This window comes from Dipodomys merriami, unplaced genomic scaffold (assembly GCF_024711535.1).
Source record: "Dipodomys merriami isolate MVZ:Mamm:240054 unplaced genomic scaffold, mDipMer1.0.p SCAF_1, whole genome shotgun sequence".
Taxonomy (NCBI): domain Eukaryota; kingdom Metazoa; phylum Chordata; class Mammalia; order Rodentia; family Heteromyidae; genus Dipodomys; species Dipodomys merriami.
In genome coordinates, this window is record NW_027202270.1 from 111,752,653 (window position 1) to 111,780,277 (window position 27,625).

The following is a 27,625-nucleotide window of genomic DNA, read 5'->3' on the forward strand; positions in this document are numbered from 1 at the left end:
AAGAGGAAAAACAATATCCCAGAGTGAACAAAGCATACTATCTGTCATGCCTAGTTCAAAATCACCAGCATTTTTAAAAAAAAGTGAAGGATGACTCATTGTAAATGAAATTTTTAAAAAGAAATTAAATTTTAATTATTTATTTCTGTCTACTGGATTGGGGTTTAACTTGCTGCTCTTTTTCAAGGAGGCTCAGATGTCTCATTAAATTGTTGGTTTCAGGTCTCTCCAATTTGTTGATGTAGGAACTCAGAGCTAAACATGCCTCTGAGTACTGCCTTTGCAGTGTCCCAGAGGACCTGGTAATTTGTGTGTTCATTTTTGTTGAATATCATGAACATTTGTATTTCCTTTCTAATCTCTTCTGTGACCCACTGGTGATTCAACAGTGTGTTGTTCAGCCTCCATATATAAACTTGGTCAACCTCCATATATAAACTTTGGAAAGCAGCATGGAGGTTTCTCAAAAGACTCCACATAGAGCTCCCCTATGACCCAGCAATCCCAATCTTGGGCATTTATCCAAATGATCATCAACAAGACCATACAAAGCTACCAGCATAATTATGTTTATTGCAGCATTATCTACCATAGCTAAGATATGGAAACAACCCAGATGCCCCTCAGTAAATGAATGGATCAAGAAAATATGGAATATATATTCAATGGAATGCTATGCCTGCATCAGAAAGAATGACATTGCCCTATTTGTTAGGAAATACAAAGACTTTGAAAAAATTATATTAAGTGAAATAAGCCAGGCCCAAAGAAACATAGGTCCCATGATTTCCCTTCTTTGCAATAACTAGTATATATCTGGGACAAGGAAAAAAGTTCAAAAGCTATGTACATATGACCAGATAAGATGATGTTAAGCGAAATGAACCCCAAGATAGGGACACAAATATTTTTTCTTTCTTGCTATTGTTTGTAACATATTTATAATGTACCATGTGATTTTTTTGTTTTTTTGTATGTTCCTCCCCCATGGCATAACCCCTGTTTTCACTGTATTTGACGTTGGTGCCCTGCATCTTGTATATACAGGTCTCTAATTTGGGGAGGGGAAGGGAAAAAACAAAATGCTTAAATAAGGATACAGGTTGACCCATTGTAATAATGAGATGCACAAGACACTATGTTGAAAAACAAACTTTACAATTTAGGCGGGAAGGGGTTGGGGGGGTAGTGTAGTTGTGTTGGTGGGAGGGAAGGGATGGTAGGGGAAAAACAAAGGAAGAATTAACAATGCTTGACAGAAAATGTACTTTGCTCATGTAAGTGTAACTCCTCTGTACAATGCTTTTACAATAAAAAAAATATTAAATAAAAGAAATTAAAACTATGCTATGAAAAACTTTTGGAAAGAAGTGTTCATGGCAATTCATTTGTAACATCACAACTAGTTTATTGCCTTAACATTTATTGAAAATTAAGTATTAGGAATATTTGTCAGTCTGTGTACATTGGTTTACACTTACAAATTCCAGTATGTGAGAGGCTGAGAAAGTAAGATCTTGAGCTGAGGCTACATAGTGAGTCCTTGTCTCAATTTTTTTTTTCAATAAACAGAACACTTGTAAACTCTTGACTCTGCAAATCGCTGGTAGGGATGCACAGAGTACAAAACTTTCATATAATATTTGTAGGATATACAATAGTATTTTACTGTTATTGATAATAAACTGTATCATTAATAAATATTTACTGGGTTTAAGTCTAGTAAAGTTTGAGAAAAACACAAAGGGAACAATATATCAAACTTAAAACTTTTATTCTAATTTCATTTCTTGAAAAATAGTAGACATTTTAAAGACAAAATTCACTATTTTGTTTTGTCTGTATTTTAACTGGTAAATCTTAGTTAATTCTATGTGTTCGTTTATAAATGAATATCAGAAAGTCATGAACTTGTATATTGTATAAAACATATTTTAAGTTAACTGTTTTTTAAGTGATTTAGTGTAATCAATAATAGTTGTATTAATAAATTCATACATTTAGACATTTAACTCAGGATTGTCCTTGTAACAGTGAGCAAAAATCAAACATTTCAAAAACTTAAAGTGTTAAAATTCAGTAGATTTAGTATGATAAGAGTCAATAAGTTTTAGAACATTTTTGTCACCAAATAGAAAATCCTGCAGCCATTAGTCATCATTCTCCATTTCCACCAACACTTCCAGCATTTGGCAATCATCAATCTACCTCATGTGTTTGTAGTTGCTTATTATTGTTATTTTGGTTAGGTGGACCCAGGTCCAATAAAGTATTTTATAACTGGATTCTTTCACTTCACTTAGTTTATCCATATTGTAACATAAATCAATATATCATCATTCTATTGATAATTACTATTCCATTCTGTAAACATACATTTTGCTGATCCTTCATCTGTTGTCACATTAGGTCATTATTTTTTTCTTCTCAAAGTATTTATGATTGTGATTATTGGTATGTAATATGTGATTTCTCTTTTGACCCACAAATTATTCCAACATATTCTGTTTGTGATACATATTTGTGAATTCTTCAAATTTCCAGCTGCTTTTTCTTTTGTTCTAACATTGCTCTAGAGCATAAAATACTCCACATTCTCAGCCAATTACATTTGAATGCATTGCAGAAGTAACATTTGAGTCCTTTTTTTGTTGGAGATTTACACTGACCGCAAAGAACAAATCTTAACAATCTCATTCCATGGTAATGATTCTCTCTGGCAAACTTGGTGGCCTACAGTTAGTTCTCATGTAATACCAAACCTTCTCTTGTTGTTATGGATTCAGTAACTCGTGAACCTCCATTGCGCTTGAAAGTTCCCTTAAGCTAAAGATTCCCCATGTTCAGTTCTAAACAAAACCAGTTTGGTGTATTTTCTCTCTAATATTTTCATATGCGTGAAAGTTCAGATCCATTTATCCAGAGTAATAACAAGGCAGTAGCATATTCTCTTGGGAAGGGTGTCCCTTTTGGGCTTTACAGCATAATTCTCTGGTGGACCCTCCACAGAAAGTTGGGGTAAGGACTACTGGACCCCAGTACTCTTGGCTTGTGGTGACTATGTAGTCTATCTAATCTCGCCCACCCCTGCAAATAGGCATCAGATGGGAGTATAGGATCTGAATATCTTGTTGAAGCAGCCATCGACATTAAGTTCTGCAAAGCATAGCTTCAGGAATGAGAAATCCTGTTACCCATGAATTCATGAGGTACAGTGGCAGTTGAGCTAAAATGTGAGGAAGCTCTTTCTTCTATCCACATCTGCTTGTACTGAAGATTTTTTCATAGTAAACTGGAGTGGGGGACCGAGGCAGTATCTTATGGCTCAATTGTGACAGACTAGCTATTTTTACTGAGATTTTTTTTTATAATTTTCATGCTTTTAAAAAAAATATTGTTCCATTTTCTTTCAACTGTTTATAGAAACTCTCTGTGATATCTTTTGGATTTTAAATAGTTTCCAGAGGTGTTCCCAGATACTCATGTATCAATGTGCCAGTGTATAATATACAACAGAAAACCTCATACTGTATTCAGGAATTTATACTCTTAGAAATTCTGTCTTTGAACTAGACAATATTTTATTTTTTATGATTTGGCTTGCCTTAGATAATTACAATGACATCATCCTAGATTTACATTTGCGACATAGATAGTTGAAAGCATAGTAGATTTAATGCTCAAACATAAAAGTGGTTCTTGTGCTCATAGTGTATTTAACGTAGCTAAATTTTCTTTGCATGACTTATATTTGTTTTCTATTCCTAGTCTACCAATGTTATTGAAAATATCTTGAAGGGCAAAGAACAAATCTACTTGTCTGTTGGAAAACATTTAGTAGAAAAGAAACTATTTTGGATATAGATAGCAAAATTGTCTATGTTCTTTGTACATATGTGTGTAATACACAGTTTACAAATATATGTTTATGATATATAATGCATGTATATGTATATGTATATATGTATATGTAATATACAACAGATTATGAAGAAATATGATAAACCTTATGTAATATATCATATGATATAATATGTGTAGGAGGAATGGTATATAATATACTTTATTATACATCTTTAATATATATTATGTGTTATAGACATAGGTATCAATGTGTCTTTGGATGAATAAGATTTTCTTTGATTTCTTAGTTGAACTGCATTCTTGTGTGAATAGATTTTAGAGACAAACCAAATACATATCAGATTATACTAACAGATCAATCTAACTTTAGTTTTTCATAAAGTACATACAATTTCTGGTAGAAAAGAATATAGCTCAAGAATTTCTACAATGACTGTCCATTGCTCCATTTTTTTGTAAAATAATAATCATTCAGTATTGTTTTTAGGATTAAACTAATGCAAGCAAGATACTTTATAACAGTACCTGACTTAGATTAGGTATTCAACAAACATTGTCATATGTTTCTGTGATTTTTGTTGCTGTTGTTCACGTGAACTAAGGTATCTTGGCAGTGCAACACAGGCTTAATGTTTTTTGTGGGGTTTTTTGTCAGAATGAATTTTGATTTTAAAGTAAGAGTTTCATTTTCTTTTCATGCTAACCATTCCTGAGAATGTAGAGATATAAAATTAGCATTGTCTCATATTCAAATTTTCACAAAGAGGGGTTTTTGATGCACTCACCCCCTGACTTAAAGGCTCACTTAAATTCAAAGGAATGTGGTTATTTCTTTGATTCCAGTTCACATCATGAAGCCATATTTTGAGAACTGCTATTGCTTAGCTTTGGAGCTGAATACAGCTTCTTTTTGAAAGCTATTTCATCCACATTTCTAATCTGTTTTCTATACAGCTCTCTTTGAGATTAAACCATTTTAAATCAAAAGCTTTATTTGTTTGAGCTTATGGAATGGGCTGTAATTATTTAAGAAACACAGGATCTTTCTGTACAGCATCTGGAACAAATTTTTAGAAAAAAAGGCTGTGAGTACAAAGAAATGATACAAACATAATAGGATAATAAATTTAGCTTCTAGTCAACTATGACTTTGATTTCCCCAAATTTGCTTCTATTAAATCTAATACTTTAGTTTCTAAAAACAATACTTGCTACATGATTAACATAACTGGTTGAAATTGTGAATACCATAATATTTTAATTGTGATACATATGTGACACTAAGGGAAACCTTTATAATTTTTTTGATAGTAGAATGAGATTTTAGAAAAGAAATCTCCCACTGTGGTAGAATATAAAAATAAGCTCCTTCTAAAATAATTCTAATTTAATTTATTACTTTACTAATTAAGTATCAATGTAATGATTGCCAATGTCCTTAATATTTAAAGTGTTTCACTCTTTTCTTCTTTCCTTTCTAATGAATTAGATCTTCTGTTCTTAGTCTACACCATTCTCTGTTGAACACAGAATCACCAGAACACAAAGTAACACCTACAATCCTACCTTCTGATTTTATTTTTCCAAATCCTTTTGTTTCCTAACTTATAAAACTATTTTCTCATCATAATTTTAGGAAGGTATTTTGTCTTTAGGAATTACTTGTCTTCAGGAGGTAGCTACTCCATCTGTCTTCAAAAATAACACATATTGTCCTAGAAATTTTTTTCTGAATGTACACCTATCTGTGTGATAGGTCTTTATACAATTATTACCTTTAATTTTTATAATTTTTTGTAGTAAACCTGTTCACTATTTTATGAATTGGTAACTATTATTCTAGGAGGTAGAAAGCGTCTAACACCTTATTCACTTTATTTATTTATTTAGGAAATGGACATTTTTCATGAGTAATGAGTTTTTTCATTCTATAACAGTGTTTTTTTAAAAAAATATTATTGTAAAGGTGACATACAGGTGAGTTACAGTTACATAAATCAGGTAAAAGGTATAAACCATTCCCTCATTTTCTCTATTTTTCCTTCCCAATCTCGCACGCCCCCTCCACCATAGTTGTAGAGTTCATTTCCAACATAGTGTCTAGTGAGCATCACTGCTGAATTGGTTCACCCTTTGTCCCAACATTTCTGTTCTTCCCCTTCCCCTCCCCAAATCAGATAAAATTATATACAAGACAAAGCAGACTGGTAACAGCATGCAGAATGACAATGGATTGCAGGCTTCGTTTGAACTAGCATTACAATAAATAAATTTAACATTCCTTCCAAAATTCATGCAAGTGATAAAAATACTTTAAACGACTATTCCCATATAAAGAATAATTTGTACTTATTGTTAGTGAGTTATGAAGAATGGTCACTAATGAAAAGTTATAGACCTCCAAGTTTTACATGTATGCCCAATTCTGAGAATTGTGGGAACATTTTAGCATTTGTGAAGTTATAAATTACATAGATTTTGTCAGCTGTAAATGTTCTATTTTTAAAAAAATTGTGCCTATCTTTCATATAATTTGCAAACCATAATGGCTTATAATTTCTAAACCATCGTGGTTTAGAAATGGTATCAATCAGAACTCAACCTAGAAAGTAGAAATGTTTTCAAACAAGCTAGGTATAAAAAACACACTAGTTACTAGCAGTGATGTGTCAAGGACACAGGTAGAAGCAAAACAAGTGAGTCATTCAGAAAGCTACTAATACTTATGGACCAGAGTTTACCACCTCTTGCAAGCATCTCTTGTGAGTTTGTTGAAGGCCAGCCCCTATAAGGACTGAACTATCATCACCATAGATACCAGTGGTGAAGAAGGTAAAGCATCAGAGAAGTTCAGTCACTGAGGGGGTTGGTATCATTCTCCTATCTGTCTTGTGTGTGCTATAGCAACATCAGCAATTAGCAACAACTAACAACAATGGCCTAGCAGCCTTGAAGTAAAGGCTTCTCCATTCCTATAACCTAGTTCTAAGACAATAATATAATTCTGCTTACAGTGGAATCAGAAGAAGGGGAGATATAGTTCTCAAAGGGAAAGAAAGTCCTGATAGGGGCAGAGAGAGACAGAGACAGAGACAGAGACAGAGACACAGAGAAAGAGACAGAGACAGATACAGAGACAGACAGAGTCAGAGACTCAGAGAGAGACAGAGAGACAGATAAAAAGACAAGAGTCAGAGACAGAGACAGAGACAGAGAGAGAAATTCTAGATTTTCCAAACAGTAAGATGTGACAGGAATAAAAATGTCTAAAAATAACCTGATCTAGCTTATTTTTGCTAGTATTCTAGTTCTGAGGGTCTCAGGAAGTGATTTCATTTCGTGAGATTTGTTGCCTTTATCTATAACCTAAGAAGATTGGATTAGAGTATCAAGAAATCAATCTAACTCTACAATTGTAAATTTCTTTGTGTTTTAGGAATGCTTACATGTAATCTAAGCCTTGAGTTGTACCTATAAAACTTTATCTCATATTTATATTTCTTTCTTTTACTTTACTTTTGAAAATGCAGAAACATAAAAAGATGTTCATTCTTCCATTCTTTCTGTAATACTGCAATTCATCACTTTCACAGATCTAGTTCTTGACATTAATCTTTAATAACATAACCACTTTTGTGCCTGGAAGTAAGAGTTGTACTTGCTTACCTGTCTTTTGATCAGTGTTCAAATGAGCTCCTAATACTCTTCAGATAAACTGTACTATCCTGCATTGCCTTGTAAGGTTCCCTTAAAGATCATCTTCTACTCTTTTACTTTTATCTTTCAAATTCTCAGATATTGCACAGGTCTTTGGGAAATAGGATATATTTTCCTTTTGAGAAAGTTCAGCCATGCTGTGTTTGTACATTGGCTTAGTGGTTGTTAAAAAGAATGTGAAGATAGAATAGTATCCATAGAGGGGCTGATAACTTGGAGTGGTTTCTTGACTATTTGATTTTTTTTTTTTTTTTTTGGTCGTGGGGCCTGGTCACTGGCCCTCAGCTCTTCAGCTCAAGGCTGGTGCTCTACCACTTGAGCCACAGTGCCACTTCCTTTTTTCTGGCGGTTTATTGAAGATAAGAACCTCATGGACTTTCCTGTCTGGGCTGACTTTGAAATGTGATCCTCAGATCTCTGCCCCCCTGAGTTGCAAGGATTACAGGTGTGAGCCACCAGTGCCCAGTCACAGTTTGATTTTATGTTATTATCTATTGAAGTTGAAAAAAATCTACATCATAAGTCAAGCAACATTTCCCCCTTATGATGAGGAATTGACACAAAATTGCCACATACAGCATTTAAGTATGCAGCATTCCATAGAGCAATAGTTGGACATATGTGCCAAGAAGCATCTGACACCTGTGATCTATAAATGTGTTGTTTTGGAAGATCCCAAACTCCCTCTTAGGAATGAGCTTTGACAAGAGCTTTGACAAAGAGGGAAGCTTTCTCTTAGATTATCTTTGATAACTTATTTCATAAAATTCTGTAACGGGGGCTGGGAAGGTGGCTCAGTGGTAGAGCGCTTGCCTTGCATGCCAGAGGCCCTGGGTTCGATTCCTCAGCACCACATAAGCAAAAAGAAAAAAGCTGGAAGTGGCGCTATGGCTCAAGTGGTAGAGCGCTAGCCTTGAGCTGAAGAGCTGAGGGACAGCGCCCAGGCCCAGAGTTCAGGCCCCACAACTGGACCCCGAAAAAAAAAATTCTGTAATGGGATGAATTCCTTTTAGTTAGAGAAAATAATACTTAAATTGTAAAGTGCAAACAATTGTTCCTGGGATCTCTGAACTCGCTCTCCCCAGAAGCTTATTTGCTTCTATATGACTTCTAAATTTAAACATTAGGAGTAAAAATCTAAGATTAAGATAAAAATGCCTTTTGTTATTTCGTGCAGTATACCAAGGATGAGAACAATAGGATTAACTTGTAGTTGTGGTAGTTAAACATTGACAGACAGAGCATAATTATTATGCCAAGAACACAGTAAGTATTAATGCATATAGATAAAATAATTGTATCAGAGGCAAAATTCTAGGGTAATTATGCCTATAAACTATATAGGCAAAGGAATACTGACTAGTTTGTGGCACAGCAATCCTCAAAAAGAAATTAAAACATAAGAATTTAATTGAATATGTTTTTAGTACTTTGGCTGTAGAGTGGTAAACTGAAAGCATTAAACGGCAAAAGGGCTTAGGCTGGGGTCTTTAACTGGGGAGAGAAATGATTAAGAAGGTGACCATTAGTGCAACAAGGTTGAATTTTACTGATTTCTTCAAGTTCAGTTTTTCATCAATGGTGATGAGAGCACTGTTTTCCTTCTCCTATATTGAGAGATTCTTTCACATAGGGTTTTACTTGCCCCATTTGTTAGGAAATGGAAAGACATGGAAAAATTATATTAAGTGAAGTAAGCCAGGCCCAAAGAAACAAAGGTCCCATGGTTTCCCTTATTTGCAATAACTAGTATATGTCTGAGTCAAGCAGAAACAGTCAGATAAGTTGATGTTTGGCGAAATGAACCCCAAGATAAGGACTCAAATGGATTTTCTTTCTTGCTATTGTTTCTAACATATTTATATGATTATTTCTTTGTTGCTTTGTATGTCCCTCCCCCACAGTATAACCCCTGTTTTCACTGTATTTGATGTTTGTATAATTTGGGGGGGGGAAGGAAAAAAACAAATTGTTTAAATAGGGATACATTTGGACTCATTGCAGCAATGAGATGTACAAGACATTATGTCGAAAAATGAACTTTAAAACTTTGGTCCAAGGGGAGGGGGATGATGGGAAGGGATGGTATGGGGAAACAAAGGAAGAGGCAACAATGCTTGATAAGAAATGTATTCATTACCTTGCTCATGTAATAATAACCCCTCTGTATGGTATTTTCACAATTTAAAAAAAAACTAGCACAAAGCTCAGAATGATCATCCACCTGCTGTTCCTTCAAGTGCCTTTAAATCAAATAGTCAACATGTCACAATGCATATTTTTCATAGCATGTTCTTTCACTTCTTCACTTTGCAAAAAGAATAAGAAAAATGCCCTTTTAAAAATAAGAAAACATTGTAAAACTTTTCTCATTTTTATGGATAGTATGGTTATTGGTTTCATAGTAATTTTCAGTAATTATATCACATGGATATTAATTAATATAAATATGTTTATAGCAGGAGCTAAATACATTTTTTTGCTTTAAAAGATGTAGGTGATGTGATAAGTGATATCAATTGATGGGTGTTGGCCAAAGCATAAAGCTAAATTTATTTTATTTACTTAATAAAAGTAAGGGAGTTGAGAAGGGGGAAAGTGAGGTAAAGACTTTTTTCTTTCTTTTTTTTTTTTTTTAAGTAGCTATTAGTGGCTACATCACTTCTATTGAACACCATGGCTGCTCTACATAATGATAATGTGTAGCTGTGTGTTAGCAAATGTCAACTCAAGGCCATTTTTGAAACTACTAGAGCACTATAAGTTTTGTATACTGTCAACTCAAGGCCATTTTTTTTTAAAATATTATTTTATTTTATTTGAGAACATACTGTACAGAGGGGCTACAATTACATGGGCAGGATAATGCATACATTTCTTACCAAGCATTGCAGCCTCCTCCTTTGTTTACCCTTCACCTCCCTTCCCAGCCTCCCCCTTCCCCCACCCAATTATACCCCCCTCCTCCCCCCCCACCGACTTTGTAAAGCTGGTTTTGACATGACATTTTGTACTTCTCATTGTTGCAACAGGTCCACGTGAATCCTTAAACGACTTGTTTGCCCCCATCTCCTCCACATGTTATACTGACATCAAATATAGTGAAAGCGGGGGTTACACTGTGGGGGAGGGACATACAAAGCAACAAAGAAATAATCTTATAAATGCGTTAGAAACATATGCATGAAAGAAACGAAAACATTAAAATACATATTTAAGGGTTCATTTTCCTAACATCACATTATCTGACCTTTTCTGCTTGACTCATACCTATACTAGATATTGCAAATAAAGGAAACCATGGGAACTATGCTTCTTTGGGCCTGGCTTACTTCACTTAATATAATTTTTTCCAAGCCTTTCCATTTCCTAACAAATGGGGAAATGTCATTCTTTCTGATGGAGGCATAGAATTCCATTGTGTATATATACCACATTTTCTTGATCCATTCATCTACTGAGGGGCATCTGGGTTGGTTCCATATCTTAGCTATGGTAAATAATGCTGCAATAAACATAGTTGTGCTGGTAGCTTTAGTGTGGTCTTGTTTGTAAACATTTGGGTAAATGCCCAAAAGTGGGATTGCTGGATCATAGGGGAGATCTATGTGAAGTCTTTTGAGGAACCGCCATACTGCTTTCCAAAGTGGTTGAACAAGTTTACATTCCCACCAACAATGAAGTAAGGTTCCTTTCTGTCCACATCCCCTCCAGCATCTGTTGTTGTTAGAGTTCTCGATTTTTGCTGTTCTAACTGGAGTGAGGTGATATCTCAATGTTGTTTTGATTTGCATTTCTTTTATGGCTAGGGATGTTGAACATTTCTTCATGTGTCTATTGGCCATCCTTCTTTCTTCTTCAGAGAAGCTTCTCTTTAAGTCTTTCGCCCACTTATTTATTGGGCAGTTGTTTCTTTGAGGATTTGTTGTTGGGTGGTTTAATTTTTTGAGTTCCAAGTATATTTTAGATATGAGACCCTTGTCCGTTGTATGGCTAGTAAAGATCTTCTCCCAATCGGTGGGCTTTCTATTGATCTTGCTAGCTATGTCATTTGCCCTGCAGAAGCTCTGCAACCGTATGCAATCCCATTTGTCCAACCTTTCTTTGATTTGTTGTGCTTCCGGGTCTCTATTCAGAAAATTTCGGCCTGAGCCAAGGAGACCTAAGGTTTCTCCTATTCCATCCTGTAATGTTTTCAGAGTGTCTGCTTTGACTTCAAGGTCTTTGATCCATTTGGAGTTGATTCTGGTGCAGGGTGATATATAAGGATCTAGCTTTAGTTTTCTACATGTAGTTAACCAATTTTGCCAGCACCATTTACTGAAGAGGCTGTCTTTCTTCCATTCTATTGTTTTAGCTTCCTTATCGAAGATTAGATGGGTATAGGTCTGTAGGTTCATTTCTGGGTTTTCAATTCTATTCCATTGGTCCTGAGGTCTGTTCTTATGCCAATACCAAGCTGTTTTGATTACTATGGCTTTATAGTAGAGTTTGAAATTTGGTATTGATATTCCTCCAGCAGTGTTCTTTCCGTTGAGGAGCGTTTTTGCTATTCGGGGTCTTTTATTGTTCCATATGAATTTTTGGATTGCCTCCTCTATTTCCTTGAAGAATGAGGGTGGAATTTTGATAGGTATCGCGTTGAATTTGTAGATAGCCTTGGGAAGTATTGCCATTTTCACGATGTTAATCTTGCCAATCCAGGAGCATGGGAGGTTTTGCCATTTTTTAAGTTCTGTGTTGATTTCCTTTTTCAAGATTTTAAAGTTTTCATCATAGAGGTCCTTCACTTCTTTGGTTAAGTTAATTCCTAGGTATTTTATTTTTTGTGGGGCTATTACAAATGGAGTTGCTTTCCTAATTTCAGCCACACTTTTCTCATTGTTGGCATATAGAAAAGCCATTGATTTTTGGGGGTTAATTTTATAACCTGCTACTTTGCCAAAGTTTTGAATCAGCTTGAGTAATTTGGGAGTGGAGTCCATGGGATTCTTTAAATACAAGATCATGTCATCTGCAAAGAGGGAGAGTTTTATTTCTTCTTTCCCTATTTGGATCCCCTTTATGTCTGCATCTTGTCTTATTGCTGTAGCTAGGCATTCTAATACTAGATTGAAGAGAAGTGGAGAGAGTGGGCATCCTTGTCTCATTCCTGAGTTAAGAGGAAATGGCTTTAGTTTTTCACCATTGAGTATAATGCTGGCTGTAGGTTTGTCATATACAGCCTTTATTGTATTGAGGAATGTTCCATGGATTCCTAATTTTTCCAAAACCTTCATCATAAAGGGGTGTTGGATCTTGTCAAATGCTTTTTCTGCATCTATTGAGATAACCATGTGGTTCTTATTCTTGCTCCTGTTGATGTGATGAATAATATTAATTGATTTGCGTATATTGAACCAGCTTTGCATCCCTGAAATGAATCCTGTTTGATCATGGTGTATGATTTTTTGGATGAATTGTTGAAGTCGATTGGCCAAAATTTTGTTGAGAAGTTTTGTATCAATGTTCATCAAAGAAATGGGTCTATAGTTCTCTTTCTTTGATGAGTCCTTGCCTGGTTTTGGAATGAGGGTTATGATGGCTTCATAGAATGTGTTCGGTAGTGAGCTTTCTCTTTCAATTTCGTTGAAGAGTTGGAGGAGTATTGGTGTGAGCTCTGCTTTGAAGGCCTTGTAAAATTCCGCTGTAAAACCATCTGGTCCTGGACTTTTCTTAGCTGGGAGGTCTCTTATTGCTGTTTCTATTTCAATGCTTGATATGGGCCTGTTAAGCTGGTTTAACTCATCTTGGTTTAGTTTTGGCATGTCAATATTTGCTAGGAAAAGGTCCATTTCTGTCAAGTTCTCAAACTTATTAGCATAAAGTTTTGAGAAGTATTCCCTTATAATGTTCTGATTCTTGGTTGTTTCTGTGGTGATGTTTCCATTCTCATCTCTGAGTTTATTAATTTGGGTGTGTTCTCTCCTTTTTCTGATTAGATTTGCTCAGGGTCTGTCAATTTTGTTAAGTTTTTCGAAGAACCAACTCTTTGTTTTGTTGATTCTTTCTATAGTTTTTTTGGATTCTAATTCATTTAATTCTGATTTAATTTTGATTATTTCTTTCCGTCTACTGGATTGGGGTTTATCTTGCTGCTCTTTTTCAAGGAGGTTTAGATGTGTCATTAAATTGTTAGTTTCCGATCTCTCCAATTTGTTGATGTAGGAGCTCAGAGCTATAAACTTGCCTCTGAGTACTGCCTTAGTTGTGTCCCAGAGGAGCTGATAATTTGTGTGTTCATTTTTGTTGAATAGCATGAACATTTGAATTTCCTTTCTAATCTCTTCCATGACCCACTCATGATTCAGCAGTGTGTTGTTCAGCCTCCATGTGATACCGGACTTTCTTTGGTGGCTTTTGGTGTTGAGTTCTAATTTTATTCCCTTGTGGTCAGAGAGAATGCAAGGTATAACTTCAATGTTTCTGAATTTAGACAAGTTTGCTTTGTGGCCTAAAATGTGGTCTATTTTAGAAAACGTTCCATGTGCTGCTGAGAAGAACGTGTATTCTGATGCTGCTGGGTGAAATGTTCGGTAAATGTCTGTTAAGTCTAGTTGATCTATACAGCTGTTTAGATCTGCGGTTTCTCTGTTGAGTTTTTGCCGAGTTGATCTATCTAGTGGGGAGAGTGGTGTGTTAAAATCCCCAACAATTAATGTCTTTGGATCTATATGGGATTTGAGGGAAAGTAGTGTTTCTTTGATAAATTTGGGTGCTCCATTGTTTGGCGAATAGATATTTAGAATTGTAATATCCTCCTGAAGGAGAGATCCTTTAATTAGTATGTAGTGACCTTCTTTATCTCTTCTCACGAATTTTAGTTTGCAGTCTATTTTATCTGATATTAGGATTGCAACTCCCGCCTGTTTATGAGGGCCGTTTGCATGGTAGATTTTGTTCCAGCCTTTAACATTGAAGATGTGTTTGTTTTTACGGGCAAGATGTGACTCCTGCAGGCAGCAGATAGAAGGGTCTTGTTTTTTAATCCAACTAGACAGTCTATGTCTCTTAATTGGAGAGTTCAGTCCGTTAACGTTAAGAGATAGGACTGAGAGGTATTTGGGAGTTCCTGCCATGTTATCCACCTTCTTGGGGGCTGCGAAAACTGGGTTCTTCCTAAGGTTCTTGGATTCTCAGTTTGGGTGCAGTTTCTTGGCCTTTGTTGCGGTCTTGTTGGTTTTCTATGTGTAGGGCATCTTTAAGAATCTTTTGTAGGGCTGGTTTGGTGGAGATGTATTGTTTCAATTTTTCTTTGCTATGGAAGGTTTTTATTTGGCCTTCAGTTATGAAGGAGAGTTTAGCTGGGTACAGTATTCTTGGTTGATAATTATTTGTTTTTAGGGCATGGCATACGTCATTCCAGGCTCTTCTTGCTTTGATTGTCTCTGCTGAGAAATCTGAGGTAATTCTAATTGGTTTCCCTTTGTAGGTGATTACCCTTTTCTCCCTGACAGCTTTAAGGATCTTTTCCTTGGTCTGGGTTGATCCTGTGTGGATTATAATGTGAGGGTGGGATGTCCTATTCTGGTCTGGTCTATTTGGGGTTCTAAAAGCTTCTTGTATCTGAATAGGCCTATCTTTTTGTATGTTTGGGAAGTTCTCTGCTAGGATCCTGTTAAACAAATTTCCTAGACCATTAACTTCTGTTTCTAGGTGCTCCTCTACACTCATTATCCTTAGATTGGGCCTTCTGATGGTGTCTTCCAGGTGTTGGATAGACCTATCATATTTCTTGGACTTGTCTTGGATGGTTGTATGTTCTTTCTCTATAATATCTAGGCTGTCTTCGATCCCTGAGATTCGATCTTCTGCATGGTCTAACCTGCTGTCAAGACTCTCTACTTTGTTTTTTATCTCTTTTCCTTCTAATTGGTCAGCTTTGATGGCTTCAAGTTCTTTGTTGAAGCTCTGTTTTAGGTCTTGTATGAATTTCTTTACTTCCTTAATTTGGTGTTCAGTGTTTGTTCTCAAATCACTTAGTTGATTGGTTATGGTTTCTTTGGACTCCCATTCCTTCTGTTGGGTTCCATTCAGCATTCCCTTTGTGGTCTCCCTGACTTCCTTCAGCTCTTTGTTAATGGATTCCATGAATGCCTTTAGTGATCTTTGTGTATTCTCTACCTGGTCTCTCAATTCCTGTATTACTCTTTGATTAGCTTCTTCCCCTCTGTGGGATTCTTGCAGTTCTCTTTCTTCCTGTTCGTGGGAATCCTGCAGTTCTCTTTGAGTGTTCTCTGCCTGCTCAGGCCATTCCTCCCTTTCTCTTTGAGCATTCTCAAGTTGTTAGCGCAAATCCTGTATCAGTTTTTGAGTAGCTTCCTCACGCTTATGATATTCCTGTATAAACTTCTGGGATGCCTCCTCTCTCTCCCTATCAAGCTCATACAGAGTCCTTTGTACATTGTCAAACTTCTCATTTATCATGTTTGCTATTAGTGTTTGTAGAACTATTTGGGAACTCTCCTCTGGATTATTCTTTATCTGTTCTAATCCCTGATTATCAAGATTGGGAATTGAGATACCCGAATTTGCCATTTTTCTTGTGTTTTTCCGGCTTACTGGGCCCATTTGAGATGAAGATTGCACCAGTTTTATGCTAGAACACTATCTTAAGGCAACCATCAACCAAAGTTTGCGTTTGTACAGTCAATAGTCTACAGATACAATCTAGTTCAACAGATACATCTATTCAACATCAAAAAACTATATGTTAAAGTACTTCGAACCGCAGAAAAGAATTTGGAAAACCAGAAATTATTAGGATTAGGGAGAGATGTGGGTAAAAAATAGGAATAGATTGGTGTGGGGGGGCACAGGGAGGGTTAACTATGTCCTAATCACAATGCAGGAAATGGGTTGGGTAGGATGCAAGTAGAGAGAGAGAGAGACCAGAAAAAAAAATTGAAACGTAAAAATTAATGTTATTATAGAAGTTAAAAGACCGTCTATTTAGAGAGGAATGTGAATATGTTCCGAGAAGGGGAGGGACATAGAGGAGATATGAAAAGCTTTAAGGATGGGAAAGGGAGAAGAAAAGATCAGAAGTTCAGTAGAGCTAGACAAAAAACAAAAAGATAATTAAGAAAGAAAGAAAAAGAGAAAGAAGACAAGAAAAGAAAGGAAAACGCTCATTCACATATTCCTAAAATAAAAATTATAAGATGAGAAAAAAAAAAAAGTTACTGGAAAACAATTATTTTTTCAGAAGAGGCAAAAATTAAAGATTAATAAAAGTTTTAGAAGGGAAAAAAATATATATGTAAGGTAGCAAAAAACAAAAAACAAGCAAAAAAATAAAAGAAGAAGAAGAGAAAAAAAAAAGAAAAAAAAAGAAAAAAAACCAGTCTTTTGATTTTTTTTTTTTGGGGGGGGGAGGAGTGGGAAGAATCCTGTATCTCCCTTTTGTCTCTAACCAGTCTCTTCTTGGAGTCTCTGGTCAGCTTGAGGTCCTGTGGATTGATTGGTTTCTTAAGTCGGTTGGTTGGAAGAGGCAGAAAAATGCTCTGCTTTACCCAAGATTTTGAGATCCCCCTCCCAGGTTAGTTTTCTGGGAGGGTGATCTGCTTTGAGAGTCACAAAAGAGGGGGATGTGGTGATGGGGCTAGGTTCTGGGTAGAGTTGAGGCCTTTCAACAAACAGTAGCTTTTCCCTGGGGCTATTTTGTGATAAAGCTCACAGTGCCCAGCCTGGAGCCATTCTCAGGGTTTCTGTTTTTCAATTGATTGTGGTGGCTGCTAGAGGGAGGGGCAGCCTCTGGCTCTGGTTACCCAGTGAGGCAAGCCACTCCAATGGCTGGCGCCTGAGCTGGGTGATTTTTCCCTGGATGGTGCTGAGTCTGGCAGGTCACTTCGCCGTTAAGTTCTTGTGACCTGCTAAATGACTCGTTTTATTCCAAGGCCTGAGTTGGAGCTAGCAGCTCCTCCGAGCTTTGTCGGTATCCAAGATGGAGATCACCGGTGCTGGGGGGGGGGAGGGGTAGCCTTCCCTCCTCTGCTTCCTGAGAAGGAGTGAGGATGTCGGGCTTGTACTCACGCCGAGTCTTGGATCCTGGGTCGTCTCTGGTCTGCAAACAGCAGGATGAAGATTTCCACTCCTTGTCGGTTCTTTTTGGTGTTGAGTAGAATCCGCTCGTCCGCTGCGTCTGGCTCCTTCGTCCCGGACTCTCTATGTCTCAGGTATGACCCCGCGGCGGTGGTCGCCGCCGAGACCCTGCCGCCGTAGCGGCAGCTGGTATGTTTCCTTGGCTTCCCCTCTCTTGTCTAACTCTCTGTCCTGTGATGGCACACTTGGTGTGATTCTCTGGCTTAGGACTGTTCACTAGAACTCTAAAATTGCTTTCTATGCGAGAGCTTGTTCAGCTTCCAGCTTCTCCTCCGCCATCTTCCTGGAACTCCTGACTTTTTTCTTTAAAAAAGATATTAAGGCAAGTTTATATGCTGATGGAAATAAATCAAAAGAGAGAAGAAAACTGAGAATGTAACTGAGAAATAAATAATTTCTAGAAAGAAGTCTTTGATAAAGAAATAGAATCCTAATCAGGTGCTGGTGGCTCACGCCTGTAATCCTAACTACTCAGGAGGCTGAGATCTGAGGATCTTGCTTCAAAGCCAGCTGAGACAAGAAAGTCTGTGAGACTCTTATTTCCAATAAACCACTAAAAAACTGGAAGTGGTGCTGTGGCTCAAGTGGTAGAGCGCTCGCCTTGAGCTGAAGAGCCGAAGCCCAGAGTTCAAGCTCCATGACTGAAACAATAAAAGAAACAGAATCTTACTCAGACAATAGCATTGTCCTTAAAGAAGAAAATGACCTTTCTTTCATTATGATAGTGGGTAAAATAAACCTATGCAAGTAAAAATATTGGTAGGTAGATAGAACTTGAGTGGAGGCAATAATTCTTGCTTGATCATGTCTATTTTCTTTATCAAAGATGAGGCAAAATCATGAATAGAGAGGTGAGGCCATTGAATGAATTTACCTGAGAAAATGAGTAATGCATTTATTTGGAAAGTGTGGCCAGTTTCCCATCTGTTATTCAGAGCTCAGTAGTTTAGATCTGTTATTGTAAATGAGAAGCAATTTTGTTTAGCAAGGCTTTTTGATTGAGAGCAAGAATATAGAATAGGCCAGTGAACTAGTGAACTGTTAGAATAAGTGGATAGATGATGTAAAGGAAAGGAGAGCTTTTACTAGGAGACAAGGGTATGTGGACAGAGTTGGTATAGTGATGGGCTCAAAAATTGCAGTTGCATCAGAAGAAGTGAAAGGGCTTATAAATAGATACAAAATTTCTGAGGATGAATGGATGAACACCTTAACAGGATCAAAACTTGTTGTAGTTAGCATATGGGGGTAATTGTACTGTTCCAATAGAAAAGTAGAGTTGAAGAGGTGGGTTTTAAATTGTGATTTCAAAGGCTATGGAGTCACTGATTATGGAAAGTCTCTGATTATATCACTTAGATGAAAGTTTTATTATATGAAAAACCACTGGAAAAAAATGTTAGGAAACTGAGAAGCTAGAGATCTTGATGGACATGACATGGAATCTGAGATTTTGCTCTACGTACTGCTAGCATGGGAACTAGGGAGAGTTTTGTATATTCATGCAGACAAAAAGAAAATAATTTGTGGGGGGAATGAGGGAGGTTGGAGAGGGAAGGAATAGTGGGAGAACAACAAGGGAAGGGATAACAATGAGAAGAAATGTACTCATTGTCTTACTCAAGTAACTGTAACCCTCTGTATAGCGTCTTACTCATGTAACTGTAACCCTCTGTATAGCATCTTTACAATAAAATAAAATTTAGAAAGAAAGTAAGAATGCCTATTAATAGCTATAAAAACTCTGACTCAACTTCAACATATTTGAAGGTACTTTATTAGAGATTAATGCTGTTCTAAAAGTCAAAATATACTTCAAGTCTTGGCTCTGATAAAAGGAAGGAAGATATGTAACTTTGGATGTCATTTCTTATTTTTGGTAGTAAATATTTTGACCAGTGTAGTTAATGATCTGAAGTGAATCTTCTAACAGTATATCAGTAGTAAGCATTATTTTTATTCCCTTTAAGTAAATGAACAATAATATATGACTAGTAAAGCAATATAGAAAATAAAATACATAAAAAATACCATATCTGAAATTTAGTAGTGGATAATTAGAACTCATTTTTTTATGATTCTAGGTAGAATCTTTAAAAAATGGTAAAACTGTGGTAGAAAATTAAAATCAAGTGGCAAAGAACTAGTCCTGAGCAAAAACTTTTTAAAAGGTCAGGTACAGTGCACAGGCCCTGAGTTTAAAACTGAAGACTGGCACAAAATTAAAAAGTGGCCAGGAGCTGGTGGCTTACTCCTGTAATCCTAGCTACTCAGGAGACTGAGATCTGAGGGTCACAGTTCAAAGCAAGCCCAGGCAGAAAAGTCCGTGAGACTCTTATCTCCAATAAACCACTAGAAAACCGGAAGTGGCACTGTCTTTCAAGCGGTAGATTGCTCACCTTGAGCTGAAGAGTGCATGGACAGCACCCAAGCCCAGAGTTCAAGCCCCATGAAGGAGAAAAAAAATTTTTAAAAAAGAGGGTGAAAAATGAAAGGATCAAAAAAGATGTGCTGTGAAAGTAATAAAATAAAAAGCTAGCTTACAAATATCATATAAGATAAAATTTGAGAAAAGAAATATAATTAGTAAAAAGAATACAGGAGGGAGTCCAGAAGAAGATGGCAGATGAGAAGATGGAGGCTAAACAAGCTCTCACACAGTAAGCAATTTTAGTGAATCACACTATGTGCCATCACAGTACATAGAGTTTGGCTTGAGAGGGAAAATCCAGGCAGCTTGGTCAAGGAGACAGATCTGAGCACTTGCCAGTGTCCACAGTAGTGGTGGCTGTTGCCACGGCTGCCATATCAACAGAGAGAGCCCAGGACAAAGGTACCAGATGCGGTGTGCAAGCGGATTCTACTCACCACCAGCAATAGCTGACAAGGAGCAGAAATCTTCATCCTGCTGATTGCAGACCATGGATGGCCCAGAAAACAAGAGGCTGGCATGAGTACCCCCAAAACATCCTTACTTCTTCTCAAGGAGAAGCAGTGAGAAGGTAGCCCCTCCCCCACCATGGGAGAAGAGCTCCATCTTTGATACTGACAAAAGCCAGGCCAAGCAGCTAGCTCCATCTCATGCCTTTGAAGAAAACAATAGGTGCCATTCAACAGGTCACAGGAATCTGACCTGACCTTATCTGCTGGGCTCAGCTCCACTGATGGGAAATTGCCCTTCCCAGGTAGAGGAACCTCTGCCCCCAGAGGAGTGACTTTCTTCAATGGGTAAACAGAGCCAGAGGCTGCCCCTCCCCACTGCAGCCTAGGCAGCCTTTCCAGCAGCAGGTGGGGTAAAAGACAAACAAGTGAAACTCAGTAAACATAAATTCTGGGGGTGGCTCCAGGCTGGGCTCTGTGAGTCTCAGGAGCTAGCCCTTCAGGGAAAAGCTACTGATTGCTGATAGGCCTCAACCATATCCAGACCCTAGCCTCATCACAGCAACACCAAGCTAGAGGAAACAGCCATCTCCCTCTTTGGTGATACTCAAAGCAGATCTCCCTCCCATCTGAACTAGGTTGGGAGGAGGATCACAAAGTCCTGGATAAGGCAGAGCTTTTTTATACCTGCTCAAACCAGTCAAGCCACAGGAAATCCAAACACCACAAGCAAATCAGAGACTCCACCAAGAGACTTGTTACAGACACAGAGGAGATACAAGATCTTCCCCTCCCGCCCCCAAAATTCTGTTCTACCCATTTTTTAAAATTAAAAAACTGTTTTATATTTTACTTTCTTTCATAATTTTTATTTTAAGTGTGTGTGTGTGTGTTTAAAATCTCTTTTAACATTTTGGTCCTTTTTTGGGAGGGAGAAGTAACTTAATTGCTGTCCTGATCATCCCCAGATATATACCCATCGTTGATTATTAAACATTATCCCTTATTGTGTTCATACTTAATTAAGAAATTGATTATTCAATTCACAATCTTAGGCTTAACTTCTTTAATAGTAGTATAATAGTAGTATTATTTCTTTATATCTATATAATTTTTAATATTCCATTTTTAAATTTTTAATTTTTTAATTTTCTCTTTTTATCTCCCTTCTCCTCTCATTCTATCCTTCTCTTCTATCAGTATTATTTCTTTATCCTTCATAATTTTTAAGTGTTTCATTTTTTAGATTTAACTTTTTGTTTTTACATTTTTTTCTTGTTTCTTTGTCTCTCTCCTGTCATTCTATTCTATCTATTTCCTCTCTGAGATTAGGACTTGGTTAAATTCACTCTTTCTTTTTACCTCTCCACATCCCTCTAATCCTATATTTCCTCACAATTCTCCCTAAACCTATTAATTTCTGGTCTACTGAATCCATCTTTGATGTTATTAGACCGTGAATCCATTGTTGTTTGATGTTGAATAAATTTTATCTGAACTAGATTGTATCTGCAGCCATTTTGACTGTGCAACTACAGGACTCTGGTTGATGCTTGCCTTAAAATAGTGTTCTAGCATAAAATTGGTGTTATTTTCAGAACAAGCTGTAGAAACACAAGAAAAATGGCACATCCAGATTTCTCAACTCCTACTCATGATAAGCAGGTAACAGAACAGTTAATGAATAATCCAGAGGAGAGTTCCCAGAAAGCTCTACAAACACTACTGTTAAACACTGTGAATGAAAATATTAAAAGCCTGTAAAGGATTCAGTGTGAGCATGATAGGGAGCAAAATAAGGCTAACCAAAAATTAATACAGGAACTTCAGGAGCATGATGAGGCTAACCAAAAATTTATACAAGCATTTCTTGAGTGTGAGGAAGCTAATCAAAGATTAATACAGGAATTGCATAAACACGCTGAGAACAATTAATGAGTAATACTGGAATGGCATGAGTGTGAGGAAGCTAATCAAAGAGTAATATAGGAATTGCATAAGCAGGATGAGAATAGACAAACTTCAATAGAGGCATTCATGGATTCCACAAATAGACAGCTGAAGGAATCCAGGGAGAACACAAAGGGAATGCTGAATGGAGCCCTTCAGAAGGAAAGGGAATCCAATGAAACAATAACCAATTAACTAGGTGATTTGCAAATAAACAATGAACACCAAATTAAGAAAGTAAAGAAGTTCATACAATACCTAAAACAAAGTTCCAACAACGAATTTGAAGCCAACAAAGCCACAAAAGATATTATAAAGAAAGAACATACAACTATCCAAGACAAATCCAAGAAATATGATAGATCTATTCAACATTTAGAAGACACCAGCAGAAGGCCTAATCTGAGGATAATGGGTGTACAGGAGCATCTAGAGACAGAAAAAATGGTCTAGGAAGTTTATTTAACAACATCCTTGCAGAGAACTTCCCAAACATCCAAAAAGATAGACCTATTCAGATACAAGAAATCTTTAGAACCCCAAATAGACCAGCGGAGAACAGGACATCCCACCATCACATTATAATCCACACAGGATCAATTCAGACCAAGGAAAGGATCCTTAAAGCTGTCAAAGGGGAAAGATCAATCTCCTATAAAGGGAAACCAATTAGAATAACGTCAGATTTCTCAACAGAGAGAATTAAAGCAAGAAGAGCTTGGAATGATGTACGCCATTCCCTAAAGACAAACAAGTATCAACAAAGAATACTATACCCAGCTAAACTCTCCTTCATAATGGAAGGACAAATAAAATCTTCCATAGCAAAGAAAAACTGAAACAATATATCTCCACCAAACCAGCCCTCCAAAAGATACTTAAAGATGTCCTATACATAGAAAACCAACAAGAGCACAATAAAGGCCAAGAAACCACACCCAAACTGAGAATCCAAGAACCATAGGAACAAACCAGTTGTCACATCCCCCAAGAAGGTGGATAACATAGCAGCAACTACCAAGCACCTCTCAGTCCTAACTCTCACTATTAATGGACTTAACTCTCCAATTAAGTGACATAGATTGTCTAGTTGGATTATAAAGCGAGATCCTTCTATCTGGTACCTTCAAGAATCACACCTTGCCCATAAAAACAAACATATTCTGAAAGTGAAAGGCTGGAAAAAATCTACCAAGCAAACAATCCCCATAAACAGGTATGAGTTGCAATTCTAATATTAGATAAAATAGACTTCAAATTAAAATTAGTGAGAAGAGATAAAGAAGGGTGCTGCATACTAGTTAAGGGATCCATTCTTCAGGAGGATATTACAATTCTAAATACTCACCAAACAATGGAGCACCCAAATTTATCCAAGAAACACTACTTTCCTTCAAATCTCACATAGATCAAAAGACAGTAATTGTTGGGGATTTTAACACACCACTATCCCCACTACATTGATCAACCTGGCAAAAACTCAACAGAGATAATCCAGATCTGAGCAACTGCATAGATCAACTAGATTTAACACATACCTATAGAATATTTCACCCAGCAGCCTCAGAATACACATTCTTCTCAGCTGCACATGGAACATTTTCCAAAATAGACCACATTTCAGGCACAAAGCAAACTTATCCAAAAACAGAAACATTGAAATTATACCCTGCATTCTCTCAGACTACAAGGGATAAAATTAGAAACTCAACACATAAAGCCACCAAAGTAAGTTCGGTACCACATGGAGGCTCAACAACACACTGTTGAATCACCAGTGGGTCATGGAAGAGATTAGAAAGGAAATACAAATGTTCATGATATTCAACAAAAATGAACACACAATTTACCAGCTCCTTTGGGACACAGCAAAGGCAGTACTCAGAGGCAAGTTTATAGCTCTGAGATCCTACAACAACAAATTGGAGAGATTTGAAACCAACAATTTAATGACACATCTGAAGCTCCTTGAAAAAGAGCAGCAATCTAAACCCCAATCCAGTAGATGGAAACAAATAAATAAAATTAAATCAGCATTAAATGAACTAAAATTAAGAAATAGAAAAATCACCAAAACAAAGAGTTGGTTCTTCAAAAATATTAACAAGATTGACAAAACTTTAGCAAATCTTATCAGAAAAAGAAGAGAACACAGCCAAATAAACTCAGAAATGAGAATGAAAACATCACCACAGAAACAACCAAAATGCAGAACATTGTAAGGGAATACTTCTCAAACCTTTATGCTAATAAGTTTGGGAATCTGGAAGAAATTGATGACTTCATAGCAAATATAGTCATGCTGAAACTAAACCAAGATGAGTTAAATCAACTTAACAGACCCATATCAAGCATCAAAATACAAACAGCAATAAAAGACCATCTAAGAAAAGCCCAGAACTGGATGGATTTACAGCAGAATTCTACAAGGCCTTCAAAGCAGATCTCATACCAATACTCCTCAAACTCTTCAATGAAATTGAAAGAGAAAGTTCACAACCAGACTCTTTCTATGAAGCCACCATAACCCTCATCCCCAAACCAGGCAGGGACTCATCAAAGAAAGACAACTATGCACAGATTTCTTTGATTAAGATCGATGCAAAACCTCTCAACAAATTTTGGCCAAAAAAACCATACACCATGATCAAACAGAATTCATTTCAGGGATGCAAAGTTGTTTAATATATGCAAATCAATAAATATAAATCATCACAACAAGAGCAACGATAATACCAACATGGTTATCTCAATAGATGCAGAAAAAGCATTTGATAAAATCCAACTTCCTTTTATGATGAAGACTCTGGAAAAACTAGGAATCCATGGAACATTCCTCAATACAATAAAGGCTCTATATGACAAATGTACAACCAGCATTATACTTAATGGTGAAAAACTAAAGCTATTTCCTCTAAACTCAGGAATGAGATAAGGATGTACACTATCTCCACTTCTATTCAATTTAGTATTAGAATTCCTAGCTACAACAATAAGACAAGATGCAAACATCATGGGTATCTAAATAGGGAAAGCTGAAGTAAAAACATCCCTCTTTGCAAATAACATTATTTTGTATTTAAAAAATCCCACAGATTCCACTTCCAAGTTACTCAATCTGATTAAAAACTTTGGCAAAGTAGCAGGGTCTAAAATTAATCCTCAAAAATCAATGACTTTTCTGTATGCCAACAATGAGAAGAGTGGGCTGAAATCAGAAAAGCAACTCCTTTTGTAATAGCCCCACAAAATTAAAATACCTAAGAGTTAACTAAAGATGTGAAGGACCTCTACGATGTAAACGATAATATCTGACAAAGGAAATCAAAGCAGAACTTAGGAAGTGGAAAAGCCTCTCATGATACTGGATTGGAAGGATCAACATTGTGAAAATGGCAATACTTCTCAAGGCTATCTACAAATTCAGTGTGATACCTATCAATATTCCAACCTCAGTCTTCAAGGAAATAGAAGAGGCAATCCAAAAATTCATATGGAACAATAAAAGACCCCGAATAGCAAAAACGATCCTTAACAGAAAGAACAGTGCTGGAGGAATATCAATACCAAATTTCAAACTCTACTACAAAGCTATAGTAATCAAAACAGCTTGGTAATGGCATAAGAACACACCTGAGGAGCAATGAAATAGAATTCAAAACACAGAAATGAACCTAAAGACCTATAACTACTTAATCTTCAATAAGGGAGATAAAAACATAGAATGGAAGAAAGACAGCTTCTTCAGTAAATGATGCTGGCAAAATTGGTTAATCACCTGTAGAAAACTAAAGCTAGATCCTTACATATCAGCCTGCACCAGATTAAACTCCAGATGGGTCAAAGCCCTCAAAGTCAAGGCAGATAACCAGAAATCATTACAAGGAGGAATAGGAAAAAACCCTAGGTATCCTTGGCACAGGCCAAAATTTTCTTAATAGAGACCCAGAAATACAAAAATATCAAAGGCTGGATGGGATTAAATGAAGGTGCAGAGCTTCTGCATGGCAAAGGACATAGCTAGCAAGATCAATAGAAAGCCCATGGAATGGGAGAAGATCTTCACTAGCCATTCAATGGATAAGGGTTTCATATCTAAAATATATTTGGAATTCAAAAACTTAAGTCTTCAATAAGAAATCCTCAAGGAAATAACTGCCTGATAAATAAGCGGGCTAAAGACTTATAGAGAAACTTCTCTGAAGAGGAAATAAGAATGGCCAATAGACACATGAAGAAATGCTCAACCTCTCTAGCCATAAAAGAAATGCAAATCAAAACAACATTGAGATTCCACCTTACCCCATTTAGAATGGCTATAATAAAGAACTGGAAGGGATGGGGCCAGAAGGGAATCCTACTGCATTGTTGGTGGGAGTGTAGACTTGTTCAACCACTTTGGAAAGCAGCATGGAGGTTCCTCAGATAACTCCACATAGAGCTCCCCTATGACCCAGCAATCTCACTTTTGGGCATTTACCCAAATGTTCACAAACAAGACCATACTAAAGCTACCAGCATAACTATGTTTATTGCAGCATTATTTACCATAGCTAAGATATGGAACCAACCCAGATGCCCCTCAGTAGATGAATGGATCAAGAAAATGTGGTATATATACACAATGGAATTCTTTGCCTCCATCAGAAAGAATGACATTGCCCCATTTGTTAGGAAATGGAAAGACTTGGAAAAAATTATATTAAGTGAAGTAAGCCAGGCCCAAAGAAACATAGGTCTCATGGTTTCCCTTATTTGCAATAACTAGTATATGTCTGGGAGAGAAGGCCAAAAGTTATGTACCTATATAAGATGGTGTTAAGTGAAATAAACCTCAAGATAGGGACACATGTGTGTTATTTTTTCTTGCTATTGATTCTAATGTATTTAGAAAGTACCATGTGATTTTTTTGCTTCATTTGTTCCTCACCCATGGTATATCCCTGTTTTCACTCTATTTGATGTTGATGCCCTGCATCTTGTATATATACATCTCTAATTTGGGGAGGGAAAGGGGGAAAAAAAACAAATGCTTAAATAGGGATATAGGTTGATCCATTATAACAATGAG